General features: G+C 42.4%; 1 protein-coding gene across 1 annotated transcript in view; it reads left to right on the top strand.

The window, feature by feature from the left end:
* Positions 1-18,345, top strand: part of Rnf38 (ring finger protein 38) — a 109,261-nt gene that overhangs the window by 47,074 nt on the left and 43,842 nt on the right. Inside the window, exon 2 of the mRNA XM_021159943.2 lies at positions 1,738-1,808. The gene's annotated coding sequence lies outside the window, so the exon portion shown is untranslated. The remainder of the gene's footprint in view (positions 1-1,737; positions 1,809-18,345) is intronic.

Below are 18,345 nucleotides of genomic sequence, written 5' to 3'. Positions count from 1 at the left end.
TCCACAAGCAGCCCCCCCCCAGGCTGGCCTGGAATTCCATGTTTAGACAAGATTAGCTTCATACTTGTGGTGATCTTCCGGTTTCTTCATTTTTTCTTCTTTAAGATTATATAATAAAGACAACAACAAAAACTCTACAGTTTTTCCCTAAAAATTTTCTTTTCTTTTTTCTTTCCCCTTTCCTTTCCTTACCTTTTCTTTCCTTCTCCTCCTCTTCCTCCTCCTCTTTTCTCCTCCCTCCCTCCCTTCCTCCCTCTTTCCCTCCCTCCTTCCCTCTCTCCCTTCCGAAGACTGAGTCTCACTATGTAGCCTTTGCAAGCCAGGAGCTATTTTTGCTGGAATTAGTGCCAACCATATCTGGCTTCATTTTTATTTTAATTATATGGAACTTTTAATTACCATGTTATATATGGTGTGAAATAGGAACCAAAAACTTTAGGGGAAAACTGAGGTGGTGTATTAGTTAGGGTTTCACTGCTGTGAACAGACACCATGACCACGGCAAGTCTTATAAAAAACAACATTTACTTGGGGCTGGCTTACAGGTTCAGAGGTTCAGTCCATTATCATCAAGGTGGGAGCATGGCAGTATCCAGGCAGGCATGGCGCAGGAGGAGCTGAGAGTTCTATGTCTTCATCCAAAGGCTGCTAGTGGAAGACTGACTTCCAGGCAACTAGGGTGAGAATCTTAAGCCCACACGCACAGTGGCACACCTATTCCAACCAGGCCACACCTCCAGATGGTGCCAGTCCCTGGTCCGAGAATACACAAACCATCACAGGTGGTTAGAAATTGCCTAGTGGTATATGCCTATAGTCAGTTCAGTCTGCAGGCCGAGAGGAAGAGCTCTGGACTCATGCATAGGAGGACAGTCACAAATAAACCCCACAGCAATGGGTTCTTCCACTTCTGTTTGTGTTTAAAGTAACAAAGTATTTGATATCTTTGTGTTTTCTGTTTTGTTTTGAGATAGGATCTCATCATATAACTCTCCTGGTCTGGAACTCACTTTGTAGACCAGACTGGCCTCAAATGCAGAGCTCTGTCTGCCTCTGCCTCCCAGTTGCTGGGATTAAAGGTGTGTGCCACCATGCCTAACAATACTGGAAATCTTGGTTGATGAAAAATTTTAAAAGAAACTTTTACTGCCTCAAAGACTATCCTTTGTCCTTTGTCTTTGAACTCCTGATCTTTCTGCTTCAGCCTCCAAAGTGCAAGACCTGGATGAATTGTATTTTATATGTTGAATTTATAGGGTCAGGCTCAAAGTCTGTGTACAGGACTGTAATTGTATTGTTGTGAGGCTTGCCTTCCCGGAGGGCGTGCTTACCTAGGGGCCTTACTTGGAATTCAGGCCACTTGCTGTGCCTCAGGGTGGGGAGTTAAACAGCCAGCCTTCAGTTTCAAATGTGACCTCTCACTGTTGGCCAGTTGCCTGTGTTTTTCTTGTGTGGAGAATCTCCGAATAGGGCCCATAGAGTGCCTGACAGCCTGCTCTGTCCCTAGGTGCCACACGTTAGAAGGAGAACCAGTTTCTGTAGCTTGTTGTCTGACCCCCACGCACTCCTGTGCATTCACATCTAACTTTTGAAAATCCACCAATAATCTTGCTGCTGCTTTACAAGCGTGTCTGAGGATTAGATGGGATAATGGACATTATACGCGTCTCTTTAATTGCGGAAGCGGTTTGCTGCAAGGGATTACTGCTGCTTAACTCTCCTTCCTTTTTCTCGTAGGTAGTGTTGGTGCTTCTTTTCAGTGCCAGTCCATCCATCACGACCACATTTGTCATGATGACAGTGACAAGGTGAGGTCCTTGTTGATGTCTGCCACCGTGGAAATGCATGCCACCCTTACTGTACTGCTGGAATCACCTGTGTAACTCGGGACCAAGCCACTGGGTGACTTGAGGGTATAATGTTGATATGCACAGTACAGGGCAGGGTGTCTTAACTGGTTTCTTTATCAGATTATTGGACTGCTCCAGAAAGCCTGCAGCTTAGGCCCCAGAAGAGGTGACCTAGGCTCCTGCCTAGTCCTCCAATCCCCCGTTTGTGTCTCTGTCCTTCCTCTTTCTCTGCATAGTCTGGACATAAGGCTTATTTTAACATATGAACATGTGCTCTCTCAGCAGCTAAGCAGTTCATGTGTTTCTAGTTGGGAATAACCCAGTTATTCCATATTTGTTTCACTCTTATAGTTTTGATTATTGTACTGTCATCATTTCCTTTTTATAAATGTGACTGTGTGTGTGTGTGTGTGTGTGTGTGTATGTGTTGCATGCCACTGTGAGTGTGTGAAGGTTGTAGGAAACCTGGGGTCTTGGTCTTCACTATCCACTGTATTTGAAGCAGGATTTCTTGTTGCCACTATCTGTGCTTCCATGACCATTTCAGCTTCCATCTTGCTGTAGGAAAGCTTAGATTGGAGATCTGTGTCTCTGTCGAGCCTTCTGTGGTTCTGCAGACCCAACCCTGGGGTCACTCTTAAGGCATAGCAAGTGCTTTAGCTACAGAGCCATCTCTTTAACCCTCGAGTTTGTTTCTCTAATTCAGGGTCAAACCTTTCCAGGAACGTGCAGCAGGCTCCTTGTCCTCTCAAGCAAGTGGGTTGTGTGCCCTGTCACCTGCTTTCTTCTTACACTTTACCCTTATTTTACTTATTTTTATTATATGGTTTACTTTGTTCCCAAAGCCTAAAATAAACCTTAGTTATTGAGAATGTAACCTATCTGATTCTTTGGGATGGTGTGTGTGTGTGTGTGTGTGTGTGTGTGTGTGTGTGTGTATTACTTTGGGCCCCAGTTGTTTCATTCTTAAATCATGCCCAAGCTAATGGTGGATTTGTTTTGTGGTTGGTTGGTGTTTGTTTTTGCAGGCTGAGACTAGCCTTAACCTGGGACTTGCTATGTAAGACCAGGGATGACCTTGAATTTAAACATCTGCCTGTCCCTACTTCCCAAATTCTGGGATTAAAGGAGTGAGCCACCATGCCTGGCCATTGTGTTGTTTTTGCTTGTGCGTGGTTTTTGTTTTGTTTTTGGTGTTTTGTTATGTTTTGTTTTGTTTTTTCTCTAACAAACCTGCTTTTAGCTTGGCATGGTGGTCCTCTGTAATCTTAGCACTTTAGGAGGTAGCAACATGAGGAGGAGTCAAGCGCTTCTCCACCTCATAGCGAGTTCCAACCAACCTGGGCTGTGGAAGACCTTTTTAATATCAAAAATAAAGGGGGGAAAACCTGAGAAACTTGTCTTGGGGGTCTTTCTAGTGCTCCGTTCCAGTAGATTCCTGAGGTCTGGATGTGTTTTGACTATGTGGCTCTGATCTGGATGAAATTAAATTTAGTTTTTCACTCCTTTCGTGAATGATAGCTGTGAGTACAGACCAACCCAAGCCATCTTTTCCCTTATTTTGATCAAGAACCTGCTCTTGCTGTTGGAGATGAGAAGTTAGTTAATTGCTGAGACTTTCCAAATGGTGTGCTGTAATTGTTCTCTTGTTGGCCTCACTGTCTCTGTCAGCTCTGTTCATAGCCTTCCAGAGTCTTCTCATGTTACAGTCACCCAGAGGCATGGGTTTCATTTTTAATTTTCATAGGGAGAACATGGAAAGTGACTTTCTAAAATTTAATATGCCACAGTTTAGAAATAAGCATGTGAGAATGAGATGAATAGATACAGAAGATGTGGCATCATGCTTTCAGGAATTGCAAGAGTGGGAAACTACTTGAGGTTCAGCTTCCATTTCTGCCCCTCTTTGTTTATGTATAGAAACCAAAATGAGTTGCCTGGCCGTAGAGTCTGGGGATGAGATTCTGTCTCTCTCATATTTTTCCATCTCCCTCAAAGCGGTTCTCATTTTTTCAATTTTTAAAAAAGATTTATTTATTTATTTATATATTTATGTATTTAGTAGATATAAGTACACTGTAGCTGTTCAGAAGGTTGTGAACTTTGATGTGGTTGTTGGGAATTGAATTTAGGACCTCTGCTCGCTCTGGTCAACCCCACTCTCTCTGGTCTGGCCCAATTATTATTATAAATAAATACACTGTAGCTGTCTTCAGACACACCAGAAGAGGATGTCAGATCTCATTACAGATGGTTGTGAGCCACCATGTGGTTGCTGGGAATTGAACTCAGGATCTTTGGAAGAGGGGCCAGTGCTCTTACCCACTGAGCCATCTTGCCAGCCCCATTTTTCAATTTTTATATGACTAATTTTTGTGTGTGTTTTATGCAATTAGAATACCCCTACCATACAGGGAGAGGAGGAGAGACTTTTAAAGGGTTATATTTCATCAACATACCAAAGGACGTCTGGACTGACCTCCCATGGTCCCTGCCTGCTATGTGTGTGTACACCGTTTCTCAGAGTGGAATGAGAGAATTTTCTTGACTATGCACTTGTAACTTAGTCTGTTGATTTGAGCCAGCAAGTAGTATTTGATTGGTAGCTATGTGGCGAGTCATTTAGAGAATATATCAGGATGCAAGATAGATAGAAATTTCTGTTTATTTTTTTCTTCATGATTTTACAGTATAACTGGACAAAACAGTTAATAAAAAATAAATGTCAATTATATAACATTACAATGATACAATAAGAACTAGATAAAAGAAAAGGTGGGGCTGAATATTATGGCACAGCCTTTAATCCCAGCATTTATGAGGTATAGGCTGGTGGATCTCTGAGTTCCAGGCCAGCCTAATTGACATAGCAAGTTTCAGGCCAGCCAGGGATACATAGTGGGATCCTATCTCAATTAAAAAAAAGTTGAAACCAGGCGGTGGTGGCGCACACCTTTAATCCCAGCACTTGGGAGGCAGAGGCAGTCGGATTTCTGAGTTTGAGGCCAGCCTGGCCTACAAAGTGAGTTCCAGGACAGCCAGGGCTATACAGAGAAACCCTGTCTCGAAACAAACAAACAAACAAAAAAGTTGATCATGGTAAGTGGAATGGTGTCCATCTAGAGGTGGATGATACAGCTTTTATTTTTTTATTTTAGTATTATATCATTCTTATCTTTCAATTCCTTTTTATTGGGGGAAGTGTGTGTGGAGTTGGGGCCTTCCGACCTTTCCATGAGTTGCAGGGATCAGGCTGGTGTGGCAAGTGTCCTTATCTGCTCTGCCATCTTGCTGACTTTGTCTGGCTTCATCTTATCTCTCTTACATGTTTGAGACTAGGACTCCACCCCAGTGTTATGTGACAAAACTTTTCCTGGGGAGATGAAACACCCCAGACAGGGAACCGTGGCAGACAAAAGCAATAGCAATCCTTTGTAATGTTTGGAGAGTCTCTTGGACAACCTTGCTCAAAACCCAGAGGGCGTCTCATTCCTGGTGTTGGGGTTTTGTTAAATTGTCTGGCTGTGGGAGGGAACATTGTCAGCCCAGATGAGAACATTTCATTTAAACTATATATGTATATTTATACAGACTGTATATTATAGATTTAAGGGCAGATGGTTAATACTATGAATCTTTATGATTTTCTAAAACATCCTTACTATTATTTTATTCTCCCCCCCCCTCGTTTGCCTTCCCTCATTAGTCCGCACCCCATCCCCCATTCCCCCTCAGATCACTTGCACCGTGCTACGCTAATGCTCCACTAATCACCTTTCCCAGCAGTGGCCCCTTCTTGCTTTCCTGGTTTCTGCAGTTGTTCCTGGGTTTGCACTCACAGCTGATGTGGAGCTGGGAGTCTGAGATGAAAGAACGTTTGCTGTTCATCGTTCTGCGTCTGTGTTGCCTCTCTCAATGTGAACTTTTCCAGTTCTGACCATTTATTTCCTTGCAGAGGTCAGGGTTTTGCTTTACAGCAGAGTAATGGCCCCTGGTGTATGTGTACACATTTTTATTACCTATTTGTTGGTTGAAGAACTCTGGGTTGTTTCCATTTCCTAGCTGTTGTGAACAGATCAAGAATGAACATGGCTGAGTGATATCTATGGAATTGAGTGGTGAGTCCTTTGGACATTGCCAAGGAGTGGTTTAGCTGTATAGTCATGTAGCAGATTTATTTTATGAGAGCTCTCCACCCTGGTTTCTAGAGTGACTGGCCAGTTTATGCATGAGGTCCCTCCCCACACTCCCTCTCATTGTCACTTGTCCTGTTGTCTTTGCCATTCAGATTCTGGTGAGATGAAATCTCAAGAGTTGTTTCCACCTGCATTTTCCTAATTGCATATTTGGGAATTTTTGAGATATTTCTTAGCTATTTTTTCTTCTTTTGAGAACACCTTGTTCTCAAAAATACTTAGTATAATGCTTAAATGTAGCTATTCTTGTGTTTATTCAAAACAGTATGATGTGTGAACTCATTAAATGAACTGGTTCATATATTCCATTTTAGCTACCAATAGTTTACAGTTTTTCACTTTCTTCTCTCCCTTTGTCACCCCCACATGCATCCTTCCCCCCACTCCCACCACCCATCCCCTGCTCCCCACCCCCCAAAAATTTTGAGAGAGACAAGTTAAGTAAACTCAGTGTGTGGTTGGACAGCTGTGAACCTGCCTCTCACACGGCTTGATTTCCCCATTGTTGTGTGTTTAGTTTCTTTACTGTGCTTTGTCAGCTTATGCCACTTGTATTTTTCAAAAAGCTGTTACTTGTCTAACACACTAGAAAACAGGACCTGTGGAACCAAGTGTGACTTCCGGTGCCAGGTGCTTGCAGTGGTTTGGCAGAAGTGTGTGTGTGTGTCTGTATGTATTTGTGTGTGTGTGTCTGTATCTATGTGTGTGTCTGTATGTATTTGTGTGTGTCTGTATCTATGTGTGTGTATGTATGTATTTGTGTGTGTGTGTGTCTGTATCTATGTGTGTGTATGTATGTATTTGTCTCTGTGTGTGTGTGTGTGTGTGTATAGGCAGGTAGGTAATAAGGGCTCTTGAGCTAGGACAGTAATAGATATGTTGCCTGTAGGGTTTAGTATTTCCCTCTTAGTCATCAGGATCCATACTTACTGTCCCTTCTGAGAGCCAAGGGCTCTTGTGCTGCTGTGCTGTCACCCCTCCTCAGGTCTTCACAGTCTCCCCGTGAGGCACCAACATAGAACTGCCTTATAGATTCAGCTTACCCCATTTTTTATACCTGAAGCTTAGAATTGTGCCCCACTGCCCTTCATTGTTTACCTGCTTCTCCAGGGAAATCCCTTGGTCTGACCGGTGCAAATTCCACACACTCCAGAGTCCCAGTTTGAGCCACTCACAGACTCCTGACTGGGGTGACCAAAGAATGAAGGGATACTTACACAGACAGATGTGGTGGGCACTGTGTGAACATGTAAGACACCAATTGATTATGCAACAACCAGGCACTTTAGTACTTGTATTAAGTACAACTCAAGGGAGGGGTTATCTAATCTCAGTAGGTCCTTGCAGAGGAGCAGTCTTAGGTTGCAGTCTTCTAGGAGGAAGAAGCTGCAGCTGATTACGCACACTGGTGGGTCATCCTAAATACACTTGGACCAGAGGAAGGCTTTGCCATCCCCTGAGCCTCAACCGGGGAAGACAGTCATTCCCATGGTTCCAAGGCTTTGGAGTCCTTGATGTGGCTGTGGACATGCCAGGCACACATATTAACTCACAGTTCCATCTGGATTCCCTCAGAACGTCTCACCCCTCCTTACACACTCACCTGGGCTTTCCAACATGCTCTACATCATCTTGGCAGATAGCATTTTTTTCATTGCTAATTAATACACCCTCAGGAATGTTTTCATTAACATGGCTTTTAAGGTACTCATAGGTTGATAGTGAGAAAACCTATTTGTGTTGATGGTATCTGAAGTTTTCTCTGGTGCAGCGATTCTAAATGGAAGGTGGGGACTGATGGTGCCTAGGCTGTCAGCCCACTAGCAGGCGGGGGAGTGCTAGTTAAGGAACCAATTTCAACACCCCAAAATTGTATTAAGGCAGCTTCTTAACGATGTGTGCTGGTCATGTATCTTGAAGTCCCTTGATTATACCTTAATAGAGAAAGCTTGATTAGCTTAAAACATCAATTTGAAAAAATTTGAGCAGTATTTATCCATTTAAAAAAATAGCAGTTAAGAGTAAGATGGATCCCTTGTCCGAAATGATTAGGACTGGAAATGACTCAGATTTTAGAATATTTCACAGATTTCCTTCTTGGACATAGTTAATCTGAAATTAGAACACTCTAAATGTTGTTTACCTTTTATTTAGAGTGTGTGTGTATACATGTATGTGTGTGTGCACGCGCACCCAGGCGTCTTTATCAAGTAAGCAATTTTGCTTTCAGCCCCTCTAAAAGTTTTGAGTAACTCAGTGGCTCATGGCTCAGTGGGTGAAAAGAAAGTACTTGCTACAAAAGCCAGAGAAGCTGAGTTGGAATTCTAAGAACCCATGTAAAATGGCTGGTAGGGTGGTGCATATCTGTAATCCCTTCCACAGGAGAATCTCAGCATTCCCATGGCAGAATTGACCACACATGAAACAAAATGGCAGAAAAGAGACCCTGCCTCAAATCAAAGTGGAATATGAGAACCAAATCCTGAAAGCTCTTCTCAGGCTTTTCCATGTGTACCCCGCACCCAGTGACTCACACATACTCATACACACATCCAAGTCACTCACATATGTACACAATTACTTACACACAAATACATACAGAACCAGTCATACACAGACCTCAGTCACTCATAGTGACTCAGGCACACACCTATCCTCCGAAGTTTTTTAATAGTGCTTTATTTAGATTTTTTAGTTTAGAGCTGCTAAGTACAAATTGTAGAAATAAAATGTGTAATTTTATGTCAAAAGAGGAATGCAGAAGGGGTCAGAAAACCTTGCTTGTCCTTGAGACTTTGAGTAAGGTTTAAAGCATGTGACACGAATGAAGGTAAACAAATAACGTAATAGAACTGGCTGGCTGCCTCTAGAAAATGTGAATGCTAGAGTTGTTTATTAAGTAATAAACTTTGTTAGAGAACAAATTTTCAGTCCTATGTTCTATACAAGAAATACAACACAATGGCACAAAACTGATAATTATAGATAAGCAAGGAGAAGACATGACCCGTGTGTGACCCCGACCCTTGGAAGCTAAGGCAGGAGGACTGGGAACTGGGCAGATAGCCTGTGCTAGTGAGCCTGTGCCTCAGGAAGCTAAGCAAAGAGGGTGTAATGTGGGCATGAGCACAGAGAAAGGGAAGGGCCCCCTCTATTGGACAGAGTCTCATGTGACCTAGGTTGGTGGTCAGTTCCTGAGCATTCTCAAGTCAGCCTCTCAAGTGCCCGAATTAAAGGGTGTCTCCTGCTACCCAAATAGAGGCTACACTTTTAGTAGAATTAGTATCATAAATTATTAATCTGTTCTAAAGCGTCAAAGGGAATAATGTATAGTTAATATAGGACCATGAGCCAAAACATGTTTGCTATTATGGTACATGCTTTGTGTTAATGGTTAGTGGCTCATAACTAACTCCCCAGGGCATGTCATAGGAAATTCTAATTTTGTCTCTGCCTTCGAGCTGGCCATAAAGGAGAGTTTTGACCTACTTTATTGATACAAGCAGCAAGGGTCTTCATTCTCCAAATCCAAGAGGAAGAGCATCCTTAAGAATTTGGAGAGCCGGGCGTGGTGGCGCACGCCTTTAATCCCAGCACTCGGGAGGCAGAGGCAGGCAGATTTCTGAGTTCGAGGCCAGCCTGGTCTACAGAGTGAGTTCCAGGACAGCCAGGGCTACACAGAGAAACCCTGTCTCGAAAAACCAAAAAAAAAAAAAAAAAAGAATTTGGAGAAAGTTTTCAACTAGCAGTAGTTCTCCAGATATACCTCACTGGCTACAGCATTGCTGCTGTGCAAATTAAGACGACTAGAGATCTGAGCAACCAGGTGTAGACCTAGTGATGTTAGGGTATGGTTGCCCGTGCTTCAGTCATCCCACACAGTGATATCGATGAGAGAATCTGGTGGCCAGGCTTGGAGTACTTCCAAACAGAACATTTTTGTAGAGAGTTCACCCAGAGAGGGTAGGGAAGCTCTGTGCCCCTTGCCTCAGCCTCAGCCTATCATCTCTCTGTCCATATTCTTTGAAATATTCTTTATGATTCGAAGCTAAGCATGTGTTTCTCTGAGTTCTGTAAGCCAATCAAGTAAAAGTGATCATACCTGGGAGTGGGTTGTGGGCAACACGTTGTATAGCTTGGTGTTGAGAAGCACAGGTTTCAAGCTGAGGCTCATGCCAGCCAGCATCTGACATGGGAAGTTGTGCAAACCTAAGGCCAGCCTGCTCTACAGAGTGCAGTCCGTGCCAGCCAGGGCTGCATAATAAACTCTGTTTCAAAACAAGTCAGAGAGCTCTTCAAGTGCCAAACAAATAACAAGCTGTGTGAGGAAGGGTTCCAGGTTGGGGCTGAGCCCTAAGCCCGTGGGATCTGGCACTGTCCAGGGAGACAGAGAGAGCTAAGGTGAAGTACCGGTGGGCTGCCACAGCATGGCTTATTTGTTGGTAGGGAAAGATCCTGACCTTTTCTGTGATACTGAGATTAGAGAAAAAACAAGTATCTTCCCCCTTACTCAGCCGCAATATTTAAGCCAAAAACTGCCAATACAGTAAAAAGAAGATGATAAAAGCCCGGGTATAAAGATGTGCTGGTGCTGTAGGAGGGTTACCACTGCAGGCCAGCAGTACAGTCTACTAAATGCATTGCCTAAGAGGCTTTTTATAATATGTCCTATTATTTCTTACAGTGTTGCTACAGTGGCTAAACAGTCTTCTCAGGTCACACTCAGTCTCTCACGAGGTCACACCTGGTGCTCCGTCCTCACTAAGAATCCTGATCAAGTAGGATGGGCTTTTTCCATGTCCAGGCAAGGTGTTGCGAAATTCATTTCCCTCAGCTTGTGAGTGACTGAGGATCTTACATCCATCCAGCCAGCAATGCTGTCATGTGACCACAGCGTGCCTCTCTGCTAACCAGAAGACCCTCTCTAGACAGCTCAGAGGAGTATTATATAATTTAACATAATTGTAGCAATGAGTGGCATCACCTCAGTTTTACCATGTTCTTCTAGCTAGAAGTTAGTCACAGGTTTCTAGTGTACTCCAGTAGGAGGGGATTCCACAAGAGCAGTGACTCATTAGTGACCACCTCAGGGTATGCCCGTAGTTGAAGGGGGAAAATTGAGATGGAGAATTTGAATAATACAGTTAGCAAGCTGATATATTAGTACCTATAATGTTTAACATGTTTTAAAATTTTAGCAACAACTTTATTGAGAGGTAATTCATGTGGCATAAAACATAACACTTTAAAATATATGTATGTGTGTGTTTAGTGTCTTTGTTTTGAATTACACTTATCTTTTCTCCATGTGTGTGTGTACATGTACACATACCATGATGAAGATCAGATGACAACTTTCAGGCATAAATTATCTCCTTTTATCACATGGGCCCAAGAAGCAAACTAAGATTGTCAGACTTGCCCACAGAGTCGTCGAGCCGGCCTGCTTTTTTAGATCATCCTCAAACTCTAACACATCTCCTCCCCCACTCCCCTCCATCCATTAACAAACAAACAAACAAACAAACCTGTCTTAGTTAGGGTTTTACTGCTGTGAATAGACACCATGCTAAGGCAAAGACAACATTTCATTGGGGCTGGCTTACAGGTTCAGAGGTTCAGTCCATTATCATCATGGTGGAAACATGGCAGCATCCAGGCAAGCATGATGCAGGAGGAGCTGAGAGTTCTACATCTTCATCTGAAGGCTGCTAGCAGAATACTGGCTTTCAGGCAGCTAGGATTCAAGTCTTAAAGCCAACACCCACAGTGACACACCTACTCCAACAGGGCCACACCTTCTAATTGTGCCACTTCCTGGGCCAAGCGTATACAAACCACCACAAAACCCAAATCCATGATCTGCAGCAGTTACCTGTTATTCGTTTCCTCGGTTCCTAGCAACTCTGCAGGGAAGGGCTTTGTTTTCTGGGGTCCTGTGGATAGAACCTAGGCTTTTGTGAATACTATCCAAGCCTCTTTCAGGATTACATGGATTTTATATAGTATGTAACCTCTTATGTCTGGCTGTTCTCACTTGCATGATCCTTTCAAGATACATACTGCAGCATAAATGAGTACTTTATATTGTTTAATGGGTGAATTAATATTTGCTTGCACAGATATAATACATTTTATTTGCTCATCAGTTGGTAGACATTAGGATTGTTTCAATTTTGTAATTATTATGATAATGATGCTGTGAACATTTGCATGTATTTGTTTCTTGGTCACATGATAGATTTTGTTTAACCTTTTCAGGAACTAACATTTTTCCAAAGGATATATATATCCTTTATCTCCCACCAGCAGTGTATGAGGGTTCACATTTTCCTACTTTCACGACACATGTTTAGATTGGGGTTGGTTTTTTTTTTTTTTTTTTTTNAGACAGGGTTTTTCAGGCTAGCCTGAAATTCACTATTAAGACCAGGCTAACCTGAACTAAGAGATTGCCTGCCACTGCAATAAAGTGCTGGCATTAAAGGTACATGCTATCACCGCCCGACTTAGATTATGTTTTAAGTTTTAGTCATTCTAGTGGTTAAGAAGTAGCATCATTAGTTTTATTGTATTGCCAGTGATGAATGACGTTGAACATTTTTCTGCTTTTTCTGTCACTGTGGTAGAATACCTTGACAGAAACAACTCAAGGGAGAAAGGATTTTTATTTTGTCCCACAGTTGGAGTATATCTGTTATGGTAGAGAGGTCACAGCTGCAGGAACATAAGATACCTGGTCATATTGTCTCCATAGTCAAGAAACAATGACATATGAATGACCTGCTCAACTAATCTTTTAATTTTGTATGCAGTCAAGGGAATAGTGCCACCCACAGTGGGCTGATCTTTCACCTGTTAATCTAATCAAGATAATTCCACACAGGTATGCCCAGAAACTCATCTCCCAAGTGATTCTAAATCTTATCAAGTTGTTAGTTTTTCCAATAGAGATGTGTGTGCTATAGTGCCCATGTGCAGATCAGAGATCAGTTCTCAGGAGTTAGCTCTCTCCTTCCACCATACGAGCCCTTAGACTCAAACCCAGCTTGTCAGACTTGGCAACTTAACATTATATTAATTATACATAATCTTTCCTGGTCAACCTGGAATTTACATGAAATTTATTTGATATTTGACATCATGCACGTGGGTGTTTTGTTTAAACATAGATTATCACCTTGTTTTACTATAAAATAGCTGAGGTAATTGGAAGTATGATATATCAATAGATAGCTTTAGGTTATTGTTGGCATTTTTGTTGGCTTTTAAACTATTGTTTGTTACGTGACATATTTATTATCTTATTTATAAGACTGTTGGGACAAGAAATCAGAAAAAAATAGCCCTTTAGGGTTTTTATTGTTGTGATAAAACATCATTAACAAAAACAATTTGGGGAGGGAAGGATTTTATTTTTAAGTTATAGAGGATCTATTTGTGTATCTAACTAAGTCTCAAGAACTGAGAATTGTTTCTCAGTCTGTTCTATACATTTCTCTTTCAAAATTTATTCTTCTCTCATACAATACATCCCAATGGTATCCTTCTCTCCTCATAGAAACCTTACAGTTTGTAGTCCATCATCCAACTCAGTGCAGGAACTCAAGACAGAAAATTGGAGACAGGAACTGAAGCAGAAGCCAGAGAGTAAAGACCTACTGGCTTGCTCCTTATGGCTTGCTCAAGACCAACAGCGCAGGGGTGGTACAGTCTACAAAGGGCTGGGCCCTTCTCACATTATTCAAAAAGCAAGGAAAATGTGCAACAGGCTTACCTAGAGGTCAGTTTGGTGGTACATTTTGTCAATTGAGGTTCCTTCTTCCAAAATGATTCTAGCGTGTGTCATAAAACTAGCTAGAACACATGATTCTTTTTTCTATCAAAGTAAAACTCAATTGTTAGGAAAAACAGCAACACTAGCCAGAACAGGGGGACCGATTTTTAAAATATTTTTATTTACCCCATTAAAACACTGTACTATTTTAAGCATTTTTATTTAAGATTTTGATTTGTGGTAATTATAATTCTGCTTAGGCAACATTTCCTGAGGTGAAACCTGGAAAGGTCTGTAGAGTGTAGCATAGACAGGAAGCAGCAGGCTTGTGAATGTGTATCGACTATCACAGATGTCCATATAGTCACTCAGGGTTGGCTGCATCATAAAAATGTATCACTGGCAGGGGCTACTGTCGGCTCATTGAGCAGGTTACATTTCCTGTGTATGATACAGGATTCCCCCCTGCAGTGTGTCTGCTGCACTAGTTGTAATTATGGCGACACATGAGGTGCACTACGATTCCCTAGGGAAAGAAAGCTTGTTTCTTCTCAGACACCATGCAGTAACAAGGTGTTCGTGTGGGCCAGTCCACCAAGAACATGTCGTATGCCTTGTATCCAAAACCCTTCCAGGACCTCATCTCCATGTGTTTCGGTGATTACTTGAAAATGAAGGAGCTGCCTGCCGCCCGTGCCGCTCTGCTCCTTAGTGTCTCCTTAGACACGCTTTTTATTATTTTGAAGCATGTTTGTAAGTAAATTCATTTCACTCCCTATTTTACTGACTTGGATTACATTTCTCCTTAATGTCTTGCTGCTTCTGGCTAGTTTTATCAATCTCTCCTCCACAGGTATATCTGGAACTCTGCCCTGAGGATTGTCTTTCCAGCAGGTCCTGTAACCTGGGGTCTTTGGCTCACTAGCTTTTACAGCAAGTTGCTATTCACATTGGCCCTATGAGTCCTTTTCGCTTAAGCATGGACCCAGCTCCTAGGTTACTACAGTTCATAAACCATAGTAAAGCCACTGGGCTTTAACAGACGGGCATTGTGACAGAGAGAACTTATTTGGATATGAAGTGTGGCTGTTGGAAAAGTAAGCCGGTCTGAGCTCAGCTTCGAGGCTCTACTCTCCTTGCTGTCCGGCTTGGCTGGCTATGGTCCCCGGCATTATCATGTCTTTCCACGAGAGGACCCTTGAATGAACACTGCCGTTTTCTACTACACACCAAATGCTGTGCATTTACTCATGGTCCCAGTGAAAAAATTGGCACAGTCTTTTAGGAGGCAATATAGATTATATCTAGAAAAAAACGTGAAGACACATTCTTTGAACATGCAACTCCACTGCTACAAATTTGCTTTTATGGATATATTTTCTTTCTTCTTCTTCTTTTTTTTTTTTAATTTATCGTTAGATATATCACACTCAAAGGGACACCCACTTACCCACCACTGCTGTGTGTGTGTTTTTAAAAAGATTTATTTTATGTATATGAGTACACTGTAGCTGTACAGTTGGATGTGAGCCATCATGTGGTTGCTGGGAATTGAATTTAAGACCTCTGTTCACTCCAGTAAACCCCCCCTCACCCCTGTCAGCCCCGGTTGCTCCGGCCCAAGATTTTATTTATTATTATAAATAAGTACACTGTAGCTGTCTTCAGACACACCAGAAGAGGGCGTCAGATCTCATTAAGGATGGTTGTGAGCCACCATGTGGTTGCTGGGAATTGAACTCAGGACCTTCGAAAGAGCAGTCAGTGCTCTTAACTGCTGAGCCATCCCTCTAGCACCAGTGGATATATTTTCAAATGAATGCCAAACTATACACTTTACAAAACTTTCCATGTTATCTTTCTGTTGATGTACTCTTTTGGTGCTACTTCATTGGGTTCATATATATATCCCTTCCAACCCTTACTCCACCCTAATCCCTCCACCACCACAACATTGGGTAGGAGAGAAAGGAGGTTAGAAGGCATGGGGGTGTAGACCTCTTGTCTTAGTTAGGGTTTTACTGCTGTGAACAGACACCATGACCACGGCAAGTCTTATAAAAAACAACATTTAATTGGGGCTGGCTTACAGGTTCAGAGGTTCAGTCCATTATCATCAAGGTGGGAGCATGGCAGCATCCAGGCAGGCATGGCGCAGGAGGAACTGAGAGTTCTATGTCTTCATCCAAAGGCTGCTAGAGGAAGACTGACTTCCAGGCAACTAGGGTGAGGATCTTATACCCACACCCACAGTGACACACTCATTCCAACCAGGTCACACCTATTCCAACAAGGCCACACCTTCAGATGGTGTCACTGCCTGGCCCAAGGATATACAAACCATCACACCTCTTTAGACTACTTCCTGCTAATGAGGGGTATCCCAAGTTCCTCGGAGAAACCCAAAGTCTCTGCTCACAACCACGTGCAGGAGCCAGCAGCAGCCTCCTCAGAGTGTACCAGGGCCCTCTCGGCATTTATACCCTCTGAAAGCTCCCAGAATTCCAAGCGTAAACTGTCTGCAGCTGGGCAAAAGTCACACCCCTCCTAGTACAGGAGACAAGTCATAGACACTGGGATTAAAGCAAAAACATACAGTGAGTTTTTAGAGAAATTGGACTTCTTACTGCATGTTTATGATAGTGGGACACTAAAATGAAAATGAGTACGTTTTAGTGTTCTGCTATCATAAACATTAGAAAATTTAAGTTAAACAGAATAACAATCTGTCGTTAGTTTCTTCCTATGTATACATTGCATATCTGTAACCTCTGTGCTCTAGTGGGGAAAATGGAAGGAGACAGGAGAGCCCCTAGAAGCTTTTGGACCAATCCTCCCCAGTCAGTACCTGTGTGCTGTGCTCACATACAATTGAATGCACACAGATATACATACACAGAAAGGTATTTTTAAAAGTACAGGCAACTCGTGCAGGGTCTGCTTCAGGGTCAGTTACTGCCTGCACATCCTACCCTAGGAAGGAATGTGCTTCCCCATGCATGCACATGTCTCTCTGCTCTTACATCTCAGATGCTGTCAGTCTTAATTTTCTGTCCTGTTGGTCCTGGGCATGCAGATTCTTTTTGGGGATGGGGAGGGGATTAATAGCTGTTCAGCCTGAGTTTTCTTTCACACACACACTCCATCTTCACTGCCATAAATTTTTTTCTTCATTATGCCAGTGTCTGCGGTCCTACTTCTGTAGTCTCTCACTTGCACAGTTGGAACAGCCAAAGCCTCATAGGTCACTGGCTCCTGAGACTTTGAGTGGGCTTGGATTTGGATGGGCCTTTGCTGCCCCCTTCTGGTTTTATTAAGAAGCTCGAATGGAAAGTTGCTGCTTATTAGGTTTTCCTGTGGACAGGAAATGTCCTGTGGACATTTCTGGGTGAAGCTGCACATGTGAATTGTTTTGCAGTGGATCCAGTCTTGGCCTGCTTGTAGATGCTCTAGGCTGTTCTGTTCAGCCATTACAAGCTTTTATCCTACCAGTTTCTTTCATTTGATTTTAGTGGAAAAATATTTATAGAAAGAATGAGCAAAACAAGCTTTATTAAAAGTTTTGAAGCATTTTGTTGGTGTGTGTGTGTGGGGGGGGTTCTGTCTTGTTTTCCCCTTAGTTTTTTAGGAGCTTGCCTGTTGAGAAAATGGGATCACCTCTTCAGTGAGATATTTACTTATCAATTAGAATATTGACTACATGTGGCATGTAGTTCTTTTGATCTCTTGCCAGATTCCATTAAGACTGAGTTGGCTCTAGGAAGTTTACTGTGTGGGCGGATACATGACTGCAAGGCAGAATGGTTAATTCATTATTAGAACACAGTGGGAAGGCCACCAGCTCAGGATCAGAGGCTGGGCCCGTTGGATTGGGCTTGCCATCAGGATATCTGCCGCAGTGGATGTGAAGATGACAGCTTAATTCCTGACAATGTTTACCATCAGAATTCAGAGGCTTCCAGTAACGATGCCTGATCTTGCATATCTGCTTGGGTAGTTTTCTCCATATGAATGTTTCTTCAGTATTAGGACAAATGATTTTCTTTTTTTTAATTTTTGAGACAGGCTCTCAATATGCAACCCTGACTGGCCTGAAACTCACTGTGACTGTGTAGACCAGACTCACCTTGATTTCATGGAGCTCCTAAGTGCTGGTATTAAATATGTGCGGCATTGTGCCTGGTTAGACAAGTGGTTCTTCAAGGGCATTTTAAAGTCGTGTTTTTAATGTCTTAAAATAGGAAGTGACCTTTTCCAGCTTTGAATTTTTTTTGCCATCCAGCATACCTCCAACATGGGCACCTGTGTCAACAAGTAGAAATAAGAATGTCCTTCAAGGGGCTTCCAGTTCAATGAAGGAAATGAGATGTTTAATAAAGTTGCATTATCTTGTTATAGAAGTATTTAAACAGATAACTACTGTAGCCACAGTCTGCTTTTTTTTTAAAGAACAGTTTTTCAGATAACCATTTTTTATTTTATTTTATTTTATTTTATTTTATTTTATTTTGGTTTTTCGAGA

Source organism: Mus caroli, chromosome 4 (genome assembly GCF_900094665.2).
Source record: "Mus caroli chromosome 4, CAROLI_EIJ_v1.1, whole genome shotgun sequence".
Classification (NCBI taxonomy): Eukaryota; Metazoa; Chordata; class Mammalia; order Rodentia; family Muridae; genus Mus; species Mus caroli.
The sequence above is the reverse complement of the archived record's forward strand: the minus strand, read 5'-3'. Positions and strand labels throughout refer to the sequence as shown.